Below are 19139 nucleotides of genomic sequence, written 5' to 3' on the forward strand. Positions count from 1 at the left end.
CTCTCATTGGCTGACAGCTCCCTTCTTCCAAGGCCTACCCTTCCGTATGATAGAACACGCTTCATACATATGTCTATAGGGCGTATATATATGCATCATATGAACTGCATCCCGACCCCTTCTTGCACATATATATACATACACATACTCTCATAAATTGTAACACTAACTCCATCTTTCACACCTGGTTTCGAAAACAAAAAAAAATTCAATTGACGAAAATTGACCCCCTTAATTTTTCCTTACCTAAAGTGGAAAAAATAATTTTCCATTTAATTCTTCTTTTTTTTGCATAAAAATAATATATGACCCAGTTTTCCGCTCATAAATTATCGTTTGGAGGGAAAAAAAAAAGTTTATTTTATTATAATTCAATAACTCTCGATCACACTTGAAGTGAAAATTTTTAAAACCCAAAATCAATTTTGGAAACTTTTAACTCAAGAGTATAGTGAAAAGTCATAACAGATTCCACGCTACATCACACTTAAAATCTCTCGGAAACTTTCATGGACCCTCCTCATACACACACACACACACAAATCCATAAAAGCGAAGTTAAAAACTTTTTCCTGACCAAAACTAAAAGAATTTTTTTTTTTCTAACATTATTATAAAAAATTGACTAACTCCCAAGGAGCATTATTCTTCCATTTATTTCAATAGTAAAAAAAATTCCTTATAATAAAAATAATATTTTGCAAGATATAATTATAAAAGAAAATCTAAATCACGATCTTATGGTAAAAGTCGCGCGCGTCATATACCGAAAATTGCCGTGTTGAATTTTTTTTCTTTTTTTTTACAAATCCCTTTTTTTCTCTCACTTTTCTGCGAGATCCGAGGCAGCATCCGGTGCGATGGATCTCGCGATAAGCGAAAGAGAGAGAGAGAGAGAGAGAGAAAGAGAGAGACAGATCCCTTTGTGTCCCAAGGTGGACCGAGCTGAATGTGGTAAGAAAATTAAATTGAACGCTTCCACGAAGGACGAAAGAGAGACTAAATCGACGACAGGCCTGTTTCGAATTCACGGGTCATCGATTTCCTACCGACGTTCTCGTTTGCGCGCTCACCACTCGATCGTCCATTCCAAAATCTGGAATAAGTCAGAAGAAGACGAGTCGATAGTTTATTTGCTCATTTCCCTCGCGAATCGAATTCCCGACAAACCGTATAGAGAGGCGAAGAGGTAGAAAAAAAGGGTAAAAGAAAAAAAAAATTCAAAGGACAGAAGGATAGAAAAAGAATGAAAGAGACAAGGACAGAAGGTGACCAACATGAACTGTCACCGATACATCGTCGCCTGGTTCACGCAAACACGTGTTACTTCTTCTCAATCTCTTCTCTACGACCTACACTATACGACTTCTACTGCTACTACTACTACTACTACTAAAGCACAACTATATTGCAACTTGTCAGATAGTCCCTCTACCAGGGACGTAGGTAGCCCTTTTAATTCGCCAAGATTCTCGTAAATTTATAAAACAGTTTTGATAATTTATCCTAATAAATATTCAGCAATTGTTGACGATAAATTAAAAAATAGTAGATTATTGAAATACACAGGAACCTTGAATATTGAGCCAATACTGAAAATATTATCCTTCGAAGAAAAAAATAACATTTTGTATTTGAAATGCAATAAAACCTCGATAATTGAGACAGTACAGTACGTCTCAATAACTAAGAATTAACTGTACTTATCATACACCACGAAGAAAAGTTCTCCTAATGAGAAAAATAGTATTCACGTTTTTTATTTGAAATACAGTTAAACCTCGATTATTGAGACAGTACAGTACGTCTCAACAACTAAGAATTAACTGTACTTATCATACACCACGAAGAAAAGTTCTCCTAATGAGAAAAATAGTATTCACATTTTTTATTAAAAATACAGTTAAACCTCGATTATTGAGACAGTACAGTACATCTCAACAACTAAGAGTCAACTGTATCATACAATACGGAAAAAAGTTCTTATGAGAAAACACATTCCCATCATTGAACCTCGATTTTTGGGACAGTACTGTCTCAATAGATGAAGTTCAACTGTATTTATAATTTTTTTTATCATTATCCTTCACCGTACATTAAAGAAAAAAACTATATTTTAAAAAGTTACTCAATTCAAAATAAATTTTTTAATACCGAGTAAATTTTCCATTTCAAAATATATCATTTCTTATTGATGGGAAATTATATATTTACATTTTCATTCGATGAAAGCTTCAAGTATAAATTTTCAGTGGGTATAAAGTTAACTCTGATATATCAGCACTTAAAGATTCTTTGACTCTCAAAACTTGAAAGTTTATATATATACGACATTTCGGTAAACTAAACTTTGTGATTAAAAGTTAGCGAAACTTTACTTCAAATTTGACACGATTAAAGTTAAGTTACGCACATTCTTTGAGTTTGAATTTCACCTTAAAGTGGTTCAAATAATTATTTATTCAATAAAATATTGAAAAAAAACCTAATACAAAACAAAGATATACTTGTTAATTGAGGAAGTTCAACGATTTTCAAACCTTACTAATTAGTTAAAAATATTAGATAAATTCGCCATGTAATTGATTTACGGTATTATATATCACCATAAAAATGTTTATATATATAACGAAAAATAAGTATTATATCGTTTCAGATATATATATATATAATGTAAACTAGTTTGTGATACAGTTTTTTATGCGCGATAGTTTTGTAAAACCTTAAAGATTTAACATATCAAGTTGGAGGAACTTTTATCTCAAGAATTACGGTCCTGATCTTTCGATTCGCTTCCTTCGCAAAAGGGACACGAGGAAAGAGAAGAGAAGAGGTCTCGACTCTCGTTCTTATATGTCTCCTGCTCTCACGGCAAAAGTTGAATCGAAGGAATCCGCCTCTCTTTTACGCTGCTTTTCGCTTCATGTTCTAACTCTTGTAACAGCCAGCTACCTATTTTAACAGTCTATATCTTTCTCCTTTCTTAATACATCGCAACTTGCCGACAACAATCTCTCTCACCCATATAGTTCCACAAACTAAAAGATGACCCATGAAATTAATAGCCATAATTGGCTATACCAAAGAAAATCATTTACTTTTCCAGTAATTTATAAATTTGTTTTTTTTTGTAATTACTCGACACGAACAAGTTATTAAATTACACCTCTCTCGAGGAATGATAAATCTCAATTCTCTTTAGTATAACCATTGTAACTAAAAATATTCCACAAAAAAGTAATTTACAAGAAATAATATACAAAGTATTTTTACGATAATTCCTATCACAGCGAAAAATACTTATTTTTTTCTATAATTGAATCCTTTTGTATGATTGAATTACATTTTGCTGATTAGATATTCCTTGTACCATTTCAAATTCATTCGTTCATTCCCCCCATGAAGTATATTACTCCGGAGATTAACTCGTGATTTAATTCCTCAGATATATAACGAACAATATATATATATATATATATATATATATATATATATAATCGATGGGTGGGGAGGAAAAAAAAAGAAGACGCGTGAATTACTTTAATTCAGTACCGAATCTTTCTCTCTCTCTCTCTCTTATATATATTGTATATAAGACCTCGATTCTTAGCGTCGCTAATTTAAAATCATCAATCACTGATACGTCGCTTCGGATTGACTGTTACACGAATACAACGAACAAGAAATTTGTATTGGCAAAGAGCAGACAGTAAAGAAACTATTTAGAAATTCGCGTATTGTTCACTTTCGAATCACGATGCGATGAGAGTTTATAATTCATGTCATTAAGACCCCTCCTGAGACAAAAAAATTTATTGGTGAGAAATTTTAATGTATCTCCCATCGCACTAATATACCATGTTATAAAAAAAAAAAAGAAACAGACACAGAAACCAGTTTTCAATAAATCACTTCAAGTGCATGAATAATTAATAATTATTTATATAATTGCAAATTTCTTCTAGAATTTTTTTTTTTTATATCCTTATGTGTGCGAAATATTTTTCAAATTATTGAGGAATAAAAATAAATATAATTATTAAAAATAAGAATAGTAGAAAGAAAGAAATTTTTAGAGTTGGATATAATATATAGAAAGATTATCATATAGTGAGAGGAGGCAAACACGCCCGTTCTCCTTTCATCGAGAACAGAAGACAAAAATTTCTGAACATCGCGTTCCATTACAAAATTTCCCCATGGGCGCACAAGTCTCGAAACAGTTGTCGATATCATTCCAATGAAACTTTCATCGAATTCGTTACATTATCCTCCCTGTTCAACAGAAATTTTATTACGAAAGCGAAAACGACGATTTCACTCTCTCTCTCTCGTTAAAAAAAACAAAAGAGGATTTTCTTTCTCGAGAAGAGGCGAAAGATCACGAGTAGCCCACACGCTGCGTAACTTTTGTATAATATTGCATTTGGGTCAAAGCAATTCAAATGCATCGCGCCTCAAATATCACCTATTCGATTTGCAATTTTGTCTCCTCCAAAAAGGATTATAATTTATTATACCGCATTTCAATTTCCTCGTCTTCTAATCCTTTGTTTCCATTTATTTCACAATAACAAATAAATATATTGATAAATATAAAGAAAATCATAAATTATAATCAAAAGAGATTCAAAACAAAATTTATTACACTGAAAAAAGGGTTTGGTATTGACAACCAAACGTTTGGTTGGTATTTAAGCAACCAAATTTTTTTGTTGCATCACCAAAATTTTAATTGTCTCAATCAAACTTTAGTTAGGACAACAAAAATCCTTTTTTTCCAATTTTGGTTGTATCAAACAAATTTTGATTGAGACAATTAAAATTTTTGTGATGCAACAAAAAAATTTTGCTTGCTTAAATACCATATAACCAAACGTTTGGTTGTCAATACCAAATCCTTTTTTCATTGTACAAATGAAATATAGACAAATTAAATATTCAACAGGTTGCGTTCGGAAAATAGAAAAAATAATAAAGCACGATTATTATCCACAAAAATTGGAAGAAGAAAAAAATTGAAAACTCTTTCAAAAGACTTGGACATTTAAACTATATGGCTATAAATTCTTTTTGTTAGAAAGAAAATATGTACAACAGTAATTTTATCCCTCTTGACAAGGCCGAGTCAATATTACCCCGGGCATTATAGAAATCGAGTGAAAAACTTTTAAACACATATATATATATATGTGTGTGTGTATAGGTTAATCATGAACATTTTCTAATACCCCGCAAACACCCGGAACAATATTTCTTGCGCCTTTTATAATCGTGATAAGAAATCGAATCCTGTAATTCATGTGATCTCTTATGTCTTATATGCGAGACTTTCAGCGCGATTATCCCTGTAATTTTCAAAAGCCATATATATATATACATATATATGACGCAAAGATAATTTTACGATCGAATGTCAAAAGTGATAACTGTCAACTAAATTTTATTAAGTAAAAAAAATTACTTCCCAAGGTATAGATAAGTATCTTTTTGTGTCATGACGCTATCGACAGAGGTCACTATACTCATAATTCAAAAATGCAAACCATTCTTTTTTTTTTGCTAAATTGTCATCTATCAAGTTTATCTAATTTTAAAAATTTCGTAATTGTACTGTGCTAAAGAAATAATTTCGACATTTACTTTTTATCTCTCTAATTTTACATTGTACACGTGGCTAAAAATTTGATGAAGGAAAGAAGCTAAAAGAGTTTAAAAGAAATGCATTTTTCTAAATGCAATATATAATTTAGTATTTTGCGTGAGTTTTGCTTCTCACGATGCTTTAGTGATTGAGCTCCTATAATAAACAATCATATTTACGGCTCTTTTCAAAACTATAACGTCTACGGACAGACAGAAAGACAGACAGACAGACAGAGACGATGGGACAAAAAAAAGTGAGTCAATAATGGGTAATAGTAGTAGGATCCAAGAGAGCAGACGTATATTTTGACAACTGAAAATGGCCCCTCGAGGGATTTCTCTCCACACATATATATATATACAAATGGTCCATAGTTTTAGTTTCGACCCACCGCGATTTTTACAAACGCTTATTCGCTCTGTTTCTTCTTGTTTAAATATCACGATTACCAAAGCAACTCGGCTCTGTTATTTCCTATCCAGTAGTACTTTTCGTGTTTTGTAGATATATATATATATATATATATATATATGCACTTTCATTTCGTTTGTTGTTTCCTGCAGGTGTATAAAACATTAACTACCGACTATTTTGTTTCCCAATGCGGCCATATAACGATTCAAATTGCCATGTCGAACAAACCGCGAATTTCGATCCGTCTAAAGACGTGTCTTCTATTCGGTTTGTTGCAAAAAAAAGAAAATGGTAATTGGCGACCTCGTACGAATCTACTGGGTATTTTTGGCCCATTTAGTATTCCGTGTCACTACCCCTCCCCTTAATTCTCTTTTTAACGAATGCAGAGGGGATTCCAATGGTAGGTGGTAGCTCTCCTTTGCCTTAAAAAAAAAAAAAAAAAAACCCTTTGGAATTAGCCTGGCTTAATAACCCACGCCGAAATCTTTCCCGGAATCTTTAGTTCACCCATTGGACGCGATTCGCCCTGGAATTCGTCGCCTCAAACTCCCTTCTTTTATAAGATGGACTATCGCGCGTCCTTTCTCACATTCCACCTTTGTGAATCCCATTGCGAATCATCATCCTTTCATGATTTTCAAGTCAGTTGAAGAAAAAAAAAAAAAAAAAAAAAAATTCACTTTTTTTCGTTAAGAAAACAATATGTCTAGACGAATCGTGGTCGCACTATAATAACAATTTTGATGTTCACCTGAATTTAAGAGACTAGCAAGTATTCCATAGAAATCAATAAGAATTTCAAGGCATTCCAAAGGATTCAAAGGAACTTGAAAATGAAAAAATTGTTCAACTTTCAACGAATTCGCAGCTAATTCCAACGAATTTTTAGTGTTAATTCAGAAGAATTTGTTTCTGATACAAAAAAAAAAACACTAACCCTGTATAGAATTCAAAGTTTATTCAAACCCAAAGAATTACGAAATAATTCACAGATGATTCAAAAATATTGTAGCCCAGAATTCGAAAAAAAAAAATTCAAAACTGCTTCTAAAAGAATAACAAATTCGAAAGATTCAAAAACGAATTGAAAATTCCTTCAAAAATTTGAATAACAAATTCGAAAGATTCAAAAAAGAATCAATTATTACATCACAGAAAATTAAAATAAGCTGCAACGCTTATTATTTTAATACAATTTTGCTTATTTTAATCCATTTTCGTATTAAAATAAGCAAAATTAGATTAAAATAATAAGCGTTGCAGCTTATTTTAATGCCTTTTAATTTTCTGTGATTCAAAGAAATTCAATGCTCAAAAAAATCAAATTTCATTAAAAAGAAAAATAAGAAGAACAGAAACAAAAAAAGAAGAATTAGAAGAAATTTCCAAATTATCTAAACAAATCTATAATGTTAATTAGAATTCAAACAGTACTAAAAAAAAAAAAAAAAAGAAATGCACATTGATCAATTTCAGGAAACAGTAAAGAGGAGCGATTTTGCTTGTAAAGAAGAAATAATTGGACAATTACTTATCAAATTTTTTTCTTCTTCAAATCCACCATAGTGAACACACCTTTCTTTATATTCTCATGCAGTGGCAAACTTTCTATACCATATAGTTAAACGTCACGATTTGAAGATCTTGATTGTCTCATTGTCACGAACAACTGCTGCATCACGAACATTGAATAAGTTTATAGTAAACAATTCAAGGTGTTATTTATATTTCTCAAAAAAAAAAAACCTTATATATGATTTTGATTAAATTTTGACATTTATCCCGCATGACAAAACATGAGCTTATTATTTTTAATATTAACTATTTGTCAACTAAAACTCAATTATTATAATTGTTTATAAAGAAACGTTTAGAAAAAAAAGAAATTCGCATCTATCATTATAGTCAAAATTATTATTGACGACTTGAAAGATTTAGAGAGAAGATATTTTCAGTCTACTGGTCTTTAATAATTATATGACTTTCGTTTCGCCTGAGAAAATTTCTCGAATCCCACCGTTCACATTTTATATATTATTATAAACTCTACCAATTTAAATATTTTATCCAACAAATTATTATCCACTTGTGAAAATTACAATTTTCAAAAAAAAAAAAAAGAAAGGAAAAAAAAACACGCATCTCGTTAATCAAATGAAATAGTATAGTTAAATTTTGTTCTAATCTTAAAAATAATTAAATAAAAACATATATCACACAAATATTTCTACACATTATATATACATGTAACTAATGACTCTTTTTCTTAACTAAGAATTGTGTCAATCGATTTTCTTTCTTTTTTTTTTGGTTTATATAAAATGCTATGCCCACATAATTCAAAAAAATACTCAATGATTACATGTTTCGAAGATTAGGATTATGCGGGCAAACTTTCATTCACGCTTCAATAAATCCGTCTATTGGTCTTGCTAATGTTTAAATCCATCATATATAATACGTGCGAACATTTTATCCAATCACCATTATACACTATTAAACTATTCGCTGAAAATATGACGAAATTTTAAATCCGGATTATAAAATCATGAAAGGATGTAAAAAAAAAATGGGAATTTAAAAAATCATTTAATTTATCAAAAAAAAATGTTTTCACAAAATATATAAATTTCTCTATAAACGAAATGAAATGGAATTTATTAATAATCAATTTTTACAACAATGTTATAAAATGAATGCAATTCTCAATATAATTAATAAGAAGTAAAAGTGATAATAATTTCCACTACAAGAACAATTATAGGGAAATAATGTGCAATATGCATAATAATAGGACCCGGGTAACATGTTCGCAAACTCGATCGTTAATTTCATTTGAATTGCGTCCGACGAAAATGTATTTCCCCCCCTCCAACCCTCTTTCTTGCCCCCAAAACTTATCTTATCTTTGATAATAAACAAAATATGCTTATGTGTACCACTTGCTGCTGTTCGTATATAGCAGTAGTGCCTTATTACACACACAAAACACACGTGAACTTGGTTTGCTTTCTACGAAACAAGTTTTCCAGTGTCGACTCTTATTTCTTATAGATATACCTATATATATACCAACAATTACAACAAGAAATTACGACCAACCGGTGGTAATATTGGTATTATGTTGAACTGAACAAAATTTTATGTCCCATAAAGCAATTTCACATTAAGAATTATTTAGCCTTATTATCGCATTTTTTCCCCTGACCAAAAAAGAATGATAATTTATTAAGAAAATAATAAAAGGCGGATTAATTTCATTTACAATTGCAGTTTTAAATATATATTAACTTGAAATTTACGAATAATATAGCTATTACTAAAAATGATATTTTACAAAATGTTTAATAGTTTTTGAACCAAAAATACACTCAATTCCAATCTAAAATTAAGAATCCTAAAACATTTTTTACTGCTTAAAAAAATGATTTTTTCTAAAATTCTTTATGTGTGCTCCAAAACGATTTTGTCTCGTAATAAATCTAATTTCAAGGATTGGTCCAGGTATATATATATACATATTATATCGAATTCACCGTTAATTCCTGAATTTTACACACAAGTCCATAAATCTCGAAAGTCAGTTAAAAAAAAAAAAAAAAAAACTCAAACGATCGTTTCACATATTTAGAACTTCTTTCGAACTATCAGGATATTAATGAATCCTGCTGCTGAAATCACGAGCCGTTTCTGACAAGAATCTGCGCGACGAAATTTTATGGCTCTAACCGCACAAAAACGAAAACTTACGAAAGTGGCCATTAAATAAAAAAAAAAAAAATCCACCGCTCCTATAACGTCAATTCAATAATTACACATAATCGTTATTAATTAGCAAAAATTAGAAAATTTGCATGATGGAGGCGTACTAAACAAAAAAAAAAGGAGCACGAATAATAATTATTCAAAAGTGGAGAATTAATCAAATTGAATTTCAAAAATGGATTATTAAATTACTTCCCTCGAGAACTTTCCCATCAATTTTTTTTTCAATATTTCGAAATTTTTTTTGAAAACTATTTCGTTAATATAATAGTAAGGGAAAATTCCTTATCGAGATATTAGCGAAGAGAGAATGCTGATGGAGAAAAGAGAAAGGGGACAAAGGAGTTTGGTTGACTATTATTATAGTTGTCTATATGAATGCATCTCGTGACTGCAGTGCAAACGATGGCAAAAAGAAAAAAAAAAGAAAAACAGTGGAGTAGACTACCAATCGGGAGGATTCAGACAGTTCCTGGTAAACTTTCTCCTTTGCTTGCACTGAACGATCTCTATGTTAACGTCGAGTCATGATCTCTTTGTAGGACCACTTCTTATTCTTGTCGACTGTGTGTTACTTGTTTTCTTGTATATATTTATATATATATATATATATAGTCGTTCTTGCTCTCTGTGTTCACTCTTGCCTCACCTTTTCTCATTGCAAGATTCGCGAAAGAGAGACACTCCACTAACAATCTACATTTAAGCTTCCTTGGAAATCGACGCACGAGATGAGAGGAGGCTCGAAGCTCGCGAAAACTTGGCTCTTTCACACGCGTCAATATTATTTCTCTGCATGCGAATTTAATAAGCCACACAAAAACTGCCGGAAGCAATGACCATATTGCCCTCTCCCCCCCCTACGAAACGCCATTTGCATAATATCATACAATAATAGTCAATTATTAAAAATATTAACCTACATTTGTTAAATTGAAAAATATCCATGAAATTTCTTTGCAAAAATATTCATAACAACAGTAAAAAATATAACGGAAAGTTTTGCAAAAATTTCAAATGAGAAATTTTTCATAAAAATATATTTACTTTGATCAATTTTTATTTAACAGAAAACTTTATTTGATTGTATTGAATTAAAATTTTTTTAATTCACGAATTTCTATTGCAAATCAATTTTTATTTCGCCAACAAATTTTTTGGTGGGAATTTAGCCGAAATTTTCCAAGATAATTTTTTTAAATAAATATTCATTAGCAAAAAAACACATTTAACTGAATTCTAATTGTACAGAATTATTTTTGAAGGTAGAATTCTTATTTAACCGAATTTTAAAGTCCGAAATTGGAACAAATAGATACGCAATGTTTATTTAACCGAATTTGCATTTAGCAGAACTTCCATTTAGTCGAATTTTCATTAAGGATAATTCGTTTTAAATAATTTTTTATTTTAAACGAATTTGCATTTAACAGAAATTCTATTTAGCCGAATTTTTTGAAATCAAAATTAATCTAAATGCCCAATTTTTAACAAAAAAAAAGAAATTCGTTAAAATAATAATTCTGAACTTTAAAAAAATCGGTTCAATTCAGTTAAATAAATTTCTGCTAAATGAGAATTCGTTCAAAAAAAAATTATGTTTAATGACACGATTAAATAAAAATTCTTTGAGATGAAAATTCTGTTTAATTTATTTTCTAATTTATAAAATATTTATCCGAACTTTGAACAAATTGCGGACTCGAATTTTTATTTAGCCAAATTCTAATTTAACCGAAATTTTAATTAAAATTATTCATTTAGCCAAATATTCATTAATTCTAATTTGTTTGAACAAATTTGCATTTAACAGAACTTCCATTTAGTCGAATTTTCATTATGGATAATTCGTTTTAAATAATTTTTTATTTTGAACGAATTTGCATTTAACAGAAATTCTATTTAGCCGAATTTTTTAAAATCAAAATTAATCTAAATGCCCAATTTTTGATTAAAAAAAAGAAATTCGATAAAATAGTAATTCTGACTTTAAAAAAATCGGTTCAATTCAGTTAAATAAATTTCTGCTAAATGAGAATTCGTTCAAAAAAAAATTATGTTTAATGACACGATTAAATAAAAATTCTTTGAGATGAAAATTCTGTTTAATTTATTTTCTAATTTATAAAATATTTATCCGAACTTCGAACAAATTGCGGACTTGAATTTTTATTTAGCCAAATTCTAATTTAACCGAAATTCTAATTAAGATTATTCATTTAGCCAAATATTCATTAATTCTAATTAGTTTGAGCAAATTTGCATTTCACAGAACTTCCATTTAGTCGAATTTTCAATAAGGATAATTCGTTTTAAATAATTTTTTATTTTGAACGAATTTGCATTTAACAGAAATTCTATTTAGCCGAATTTTTTAAAATCAAAATTAATCTAAATGCCCAATTTTTGATTAAAAAAAAGAAATTCGATAAAATAGTAATTCTGACTTTAAAAAAATCGGTTCAATTCAGTTAAATAAATTTCTGCTAAATGAGAATTCGTTCAAAAAAAAATTATGTTTAATGACACGATTAAATAAAAATTCTTTGAGATGAAAATTCTGTTTAATTTATTTTCTAATTTATAGAATATTTATCCGAACTTCGAACAAATTGCGGACTTGAATTTTTATTTAGCCAAATTCTAATTTAACCGAAATTCTAATTAAGATTATTCATTTAGCCAAATATTCATTAATTCTAATTAGTTTGAGCAAATTTGCATTTCACAGAACTTCCATTTAGTCGAATTTTCAATAAGGATAATTCGTTTTAAATAATTTTTTATTTTGAACGAATTTGCATTTAACAGAAATTCTATTTAGCCGAATTTTTTAAAATCAAAATTAATCTAAATGCCCAATTTTTGACAAAAAAAAGAAATTCGTTAAAATAATAATTCTGAACTTTAAAAAAATCGGTTCAATTCAGTTAAATAAATTTCTGCTAAATGAGAATTCGTTCAAAAAAAATTATGTTTAATGACACGAATAAATAAAAATCCATTGATATGAAAATTCTGTTTAATTTATTTTCTAATTTATAAAATATTTATCCGAACTTCGAACAAATTGCGGACTCGAATTTTTATTTAGCCGAATTCTAATTTAACCGAAATTCAAATTAAAATTATTCATTTAGCCAAATATTGATTAATTCTAATTAGTTTAAAAAAATTGCATTTAATAGAAATATCATTTAACTGAAAATCTATTCAGCTAAATGGGATTTTGTTCAAAAAAAAATTATGTTTAATGAAAATACGATTAAATAGAAATTCTGTTATTATTTCAATTAAAATTTCAATTAAATAAAATATTTAACTTTATAAAATTCGATATTAAATAGAAATCAATTTCAATAATCAGTTAATCAATTTTGTTGAGAATTTTTGAAATAAATTAATTTTTCATTTATTTTATTATTTGATAATAGTTTTGTAAAATAAAATTTCGAACAAAATACACTGAATTGGAAATTTTTCCTATTAAAAAATTCGTCTGATTAAAAATTAAATTAAATGAAAATATATTTAAATAAAAATTTACAATTAATATTAAAATCAAAAATAAAATTAAAAATAAAATTTGAAAATGAATTTGAAAAAAAAGTTAGATAAATAAAAAATTCAGTTAAATAATTATTGATCGCCTAGAAAATAATGTAATTGAATATGCGATCAGGGAAAAAAAGTCAATAGACATAACATTTTCCAGTACTATAGCACATCAATCTTAAGTCAACGAAAAGAGATGACGAATTTCCCCTAAAATTAAATTCACATGTCAAATGAAATATAATCTTTCTGCACATTTCTGTCCTTTTTGAAAGAATTATTATGCAATTACGTCCGTCACGGTACTCAACTGATTTTCTACCCCTCTAAATATATGCTCGCACTCAAATATATATATATAGGAGAAAGAAAAGCTTTTGAAAATCAATTGCCAGAGAGCATTTGTGTGTTTCAGAGCCGAAAATATATATCTCGTATATTTGTGTTTCTCCGATGGCCACAAATGTAAACGTGACATGTTAAACTTAGGTTTCTAGATCCTATAATGATATACGTCTGTTAAAAGTTATTTTGAAGGGAATTCCCTCGAAAATACATATACACATACAGAAGAGATAACATTGAATTCGAAATTTACGAATGCATTGAATTGTCATCGAATAGTGTGAAGAAAGAGAGGTCGAATAGAATCAATATATATATATATATAGTTTGAGAGCGTGAGTCATATCCATTTCATTGACATTAACTCGCTCACACATATATACATTCTGACTCTCGCTTCTTGTCGACGACTCCCTTTAACATGTCGTGTTTGGTCCGAACGACGTTTCAGTTCATTGCGCAAACGCCTTCTTATGAGCGAATGTACCCAGCTAATGAATCTGATATCTCCATAGATGTCTATATGTATATGTAAAACGCAACGAGATGAAAGAGAGAGAAAATATCAACAATGTTACGGTAATAGACTGGCAGAGTTACTGATCTGCATTCATTATCAGAAGCAGCGCGGCGCTTATATACAAAATCGACAACAAAAAAAAAAAAAACATCGACATCACACGCATCAAATATACATACATCTTACAAACGCCTCGATGACGCCGATAATAAATTTCAATCCTCTTAAGCAATAATATATCACTTACATTAATATATACTATTAATTGTTAATCATTTCAACCTGTTCTACTTGAACCCATTATTTTTTTTCGCCAAGAAAAATATGGTAATGTTCATATACTGCGTGAAGTTATTCGCCGTTATAGAAATTAATTCCAAGTAAATTTGCTTGCTTTTAGTACATGAGAATCCTTTGTTAATTTTCAAACGAGAGTGCTTTTATGAGGGTCAAAGTCTAATAGACCTCGCACTGTCGGCAAATTTTCAGAGTGGAATGTTCAATCCCATTTAAGAGAAATTTACTTCAATATATAGAAGAGATAGAGATGCAGGAAAATAAATCAAAGAGATGTGCGCATACAGCAGATGCACTACTGTTTGGATTATAATGCACGAAATGCATATATAAATCTTGTACGATTCGATTTAGCAAAACTTGTTCAGAGAGAGAGAGAGAGATATGACAAATCGCGATGAGCAAGTTGGCAAAATCAGACATGTCCTCCAAAATCAATCAAAATCCCTGTCATCGTTGTCCATGTCACGTCACCAAAAGAATTGAAATTTATTACTAAATAGCAAACATTTTAATTAACAATGTATTCAAATTATTTCATTGAAATTTTTTCCCATCGCTTTTTTTTCCTAAACAAACCAAATCTTTTTCATATATAGCAACAAGTGGAAAAAAAAATTTCCCTTTTTTATTAACTATATGTATATAGACAGTAGTTATGTAGATCGAGAAAATAAAAAAGAAATTGGAAACTGTGTGCGTGTATATAATAATCACAAATAAATTTAAACATTTTGTCCCCTATATAGTGATTAACGACATTCACTTGAGCTTTAGGAATTAAAATGAATGTACCTTTCAATGAAACAAACGAGAAATTATCTCGCCACAGGATAATAAACTCTCTTGTCGGTCGCAGCTACGTCATACGAAAATATGTATATATCATAACTATATATATATATTACTAACACCGGTAAATATTGTAACAATTGAAATATACTGAACGACAAGCAATGTTAGAGTGCAAAATATCGGTCATATCAGTCTATCTCTGATAAATGTAACCTTTAATTATTATTATATGTATTACAAATTCACCGCTATAAATTTCAAGACGTTGATAATTAAATATTTTTTTTTTTCGAATAATTTTGCTCTAGATTTTTTTTTACTGTGTTCTAGAATTCATAATTTATTCTGGAATTCATTTTTTTTTTAAACTACCTGACAGATTTACAATCGAAGTTGTATAAAGTATCATTTATATTGAAAATAAACAAATTACAATTTTCTAGCGAATTATAATAAAAAAAATAAAATATATTTGTTATACAATTAAAGTGAAGATAAAAAAAATAAATTCGAATAAAAAATTGATTTCTATTTTCACAGTAAAATAGGAGTAAAATTATCCAGTAAACATATATAATTATGTAGTAAATCAATAATTATTAAAAATGTATATAAATAATAATAAATTAATCATTTTTAATAAATAAATAATATAAGAAATATTTTTAAAGATTTCTGAAAAAAATAAATGATTAATACCATGGTAGTCCCAGTTTCCGTTCACTGTAATTTTGAAGATAACATTTTAAAAAAAAAATTATTTTCTTTTATTTGTTTACTTCAACTAATAAGTCCATTGCATGTCAAAAAAAAAGAATAAAATATTGTTGAAAAATAATTTAAATTATTATTTGTAAAAATAAACGGCTAACGGAAACTGGGACAACGACGGTGGTAAAAAAGAAAAATTATTGCTCACCACGATGAATCAACTGAAAATAATAATTAATTAAACAAATAAACAAAATAATATTTAATATTAAATTATAGGGGAAAAATTTGAGACAATATTCGCGATTTCCCTACCTATAGCTATATATATTTAAAACGAAAAAAATTTTTACTTTGTATACCGAAAAAAAATTCCATTACAAAATTTCCGATTTCCCTACCTACAGCTATATTTAAAACGAAAAATTGATTATATTTAAAAAAAAATTTTTTTGTCAAAATCAACGCATTAACTATATATGTCTCAAATAGGGATAAGGGATTAAATAAAAAAAACGACTCACCGATCGGCGAACCCACGTTGAAGCAATGACAACATTGCCCCTACCTTGGCTTCTTCTTGGGCCACCCCCGAGATCCCTGTTTGTTTCATGCACTTCTGCACAGGTCGGGAGCTATGTGCCATGCAATAAATAAAATATAAAAAAATAGACTACATTTTGAAAAAAATGGCAACATACTGGGGCCACTTTTCTTCGTCCACATCCTTCCTGTCCTTCCAGATTATTGAACTGAAAAATAAAAAAAAAATAAAATAAATTACACAATTGTTGCGGATATGCAAAAAATTATCTTTAGGATTTTAAAAACTATTATTTTATTATTAATTACAAAAGAAATTTCTAAACTGAATTTCGGTAATTTTCAAATTTTTATTTATATAAAATTAAAATGAAAAAAAGACTCACCACTATTTATTTTTTCTTAGTGATTTTGAGATACGATAACACCATGATAATATCCTCTCTTTAAAATCATCTCTCTCGTGGACCAACTGCCTGAAAAATTGAAAAAAATGTGTTTTATTATTATAAAGTATATTTTACTTTGGTGATTTAAATGCAAAAACTGCTTTTACATTGTATTGAACTTAAATGTTTTTTTAAATAATTAAAATTTTCTGAATATTTAATAAATTATAGAAAATTAATTAGATTCAGTAATAAAATCCTAATATTAGAAAACAAATTTTAAAAATAAATCAACATACATTCAACTGCGACTCAGCTATGCCAGATCTTCTCCAGGAGCAGCTCCGCAACAAACACCCATCCTTCAAAGAAACGGACATCTGGAAAATAAAAAAAAAAATATTTTTAAACAATTGTTAAGTTACAAAATTAATTTTTACCGTTCGTAATAAAATTACTATTTATTTGCCCTAAACAAAATTCCATTAATTTCTTTTTCTCAACGAAAATATACAATCTCTATATGGTAAAAAATCATTCTCCAGCTTTTTCCGCACAATTTTTTTTTAATTTTTTCAGATTTCTCGAAAGCGTATCTAAACTCTGAAGTGTGTCACACATTATTCATTTTATCAGACTTTCTTATACACATACACAGTAATGGTATTAAAATAAAACGAGATCGTTAATTAATAAAATATTTTGTTTAAATCTGAAAATCTATAAATGTTCAAATTTAAATATTAAATTCTATATAAACATGAACGCCAGTATATTTCTCATAAAATCCAAATATATTTCCTCATGATAGAAGCATATATAACATTACTGGTGAATAATATACGCCTCTCTTATATTTTATTACTCCACGATAATGATTTCATTAGGCGAAGTGTCTATTTAAATAGTTTCATAAACCAATAAAATAATCTCTCTCGCCAATAAAACATTCTTGAATTTCAAAAATGAAAAAAAAACCTACCTAAATTGTTTAAAAAAAAAAAAAAAAAAAAAACAGCGATCATAAAAAAAGTTCATAAAATAAAAATTGCACTCCGTAAAAAAAAAAAGTTCATAACCATGAAAATCATGATTAATTTTTAAGAGAATGTAAACTTCTTGTTAAAAGCTTTTATCTTTAAACGATAAATTCGAGGTTTGCCGATCGTGCGAATATTCTAATTGGATATATAGAATAGAGCTCGCTTAGGAAGTCAACTCGATGGATCGATAGATCGACTCTATATAGTTGAATGAGCTCAAAAATGGAGTCTCGCCCACGCCTCTCTTAGGCTATTAACGCTCTCGAATGTAATTCATAGTAGCTAAGGCCAGCGGAAGAATCTGGGACATAGAACCGTCTGTGTATGTGTATGTGTTGGTGCGGTTCTAAGCCCCTGGCCAATAAATCGAGGCATTATCGATATCGCGCTAGCCGCCGCCGTTGGAGAAAGCGTTCAGCATTTGCATTGAAAAAGAGGAAGGGGAGACAAAGGCAAAGGCACGGAATAAACCTTAAACCGGACTAAGCTAATTAAGGCTGCGAGTTCCCAACTCTCAACGTGTGCATATACATAAGTAACCCAAAGGTGGATTCTTTTTTCCTAGTCGAGTATATATATATATACACAAGAGCGCGAGACCCAATCTTTTACATATCAACGACTCAGGAAACTATATTCCACATGAAAGTACACGTAAACACGAAAGTTAAACTTTTTTTTTTTTTTTTTTTGCTACACTCGAAATCATTTAGAATCTATTGGGTGACATGTTTCATGTAACGACTTTTTCCTTTTTTCCAATCACGAAATAGAAAATCATTCAGAAAACTGATTCTTAATTCGATAATATATTGGGATGTAACATATTCGCTGTAGGCCAATTGTTCTACATCAATAGAACATTGTGTATATACCAAGAACGAAAGGTATACTGCAAAACTATAAAAATAGTGCAGAAAATTGTATTTTTTTGCACAGTGTGCAACAAAGTTATAAAAAACAGTGCAGAAAAGTCTATTTTCCAGCACTATTTTTATATTTTTCTGTATACTATACAAAAAAGTATACTTTTCAGCACTGCTTTTATAGTTTTGCATAGTATACAGCAAAACTATAAAAAACAGTGCGGAAAAATATACTTTTCTGCATAG

The 19139-nt window shown here is 28.9% G+C and overlaps 1 protein-coding gene across 1 annotated transcript in view; it reads right to left on the reverse strand.

The window, feature by feature from the left end:
• Positions 1-19139, reverse strand: part of LOC127277703 (acyl-CoA Delta-9 desaturase-like) — a 202135-nt gene that overhangs the window by 124011 nt on the left and 58985 nt on the right. The window contains exons 6-8 of the mRNA XM_051299010.1: positions 17284-17364; positions 16982-17071; positions 16577-16804 (exon numbers count right to left, since the gene is read on the reverse strand). The gene's annotated coding sequence lies outside the window, so the exon portion shown is untranslated. The remainder of the gene's footprint in view (positions 1-16576; positions 16805-16981; positions 17072-17283; positions 17365-19139) is intronic.

This window comes from Leptopilina boulardi, unplaced genomic scaffold (genome assembly GCF_019393585.1).
Source record: "Leptopilina boulardi isolate dan_hultmark-lab unplaced genomic scaffold, ZJU_Lbou_2.1 LbouV2_175, whole genome shotgun sequence".
Lineage (NCBI taxonomy): Eukaryota > Metazoa > Arthropoda > Insecta > Hymenoptera > Figitidae > Leptopilina > Leptopilina boulardi.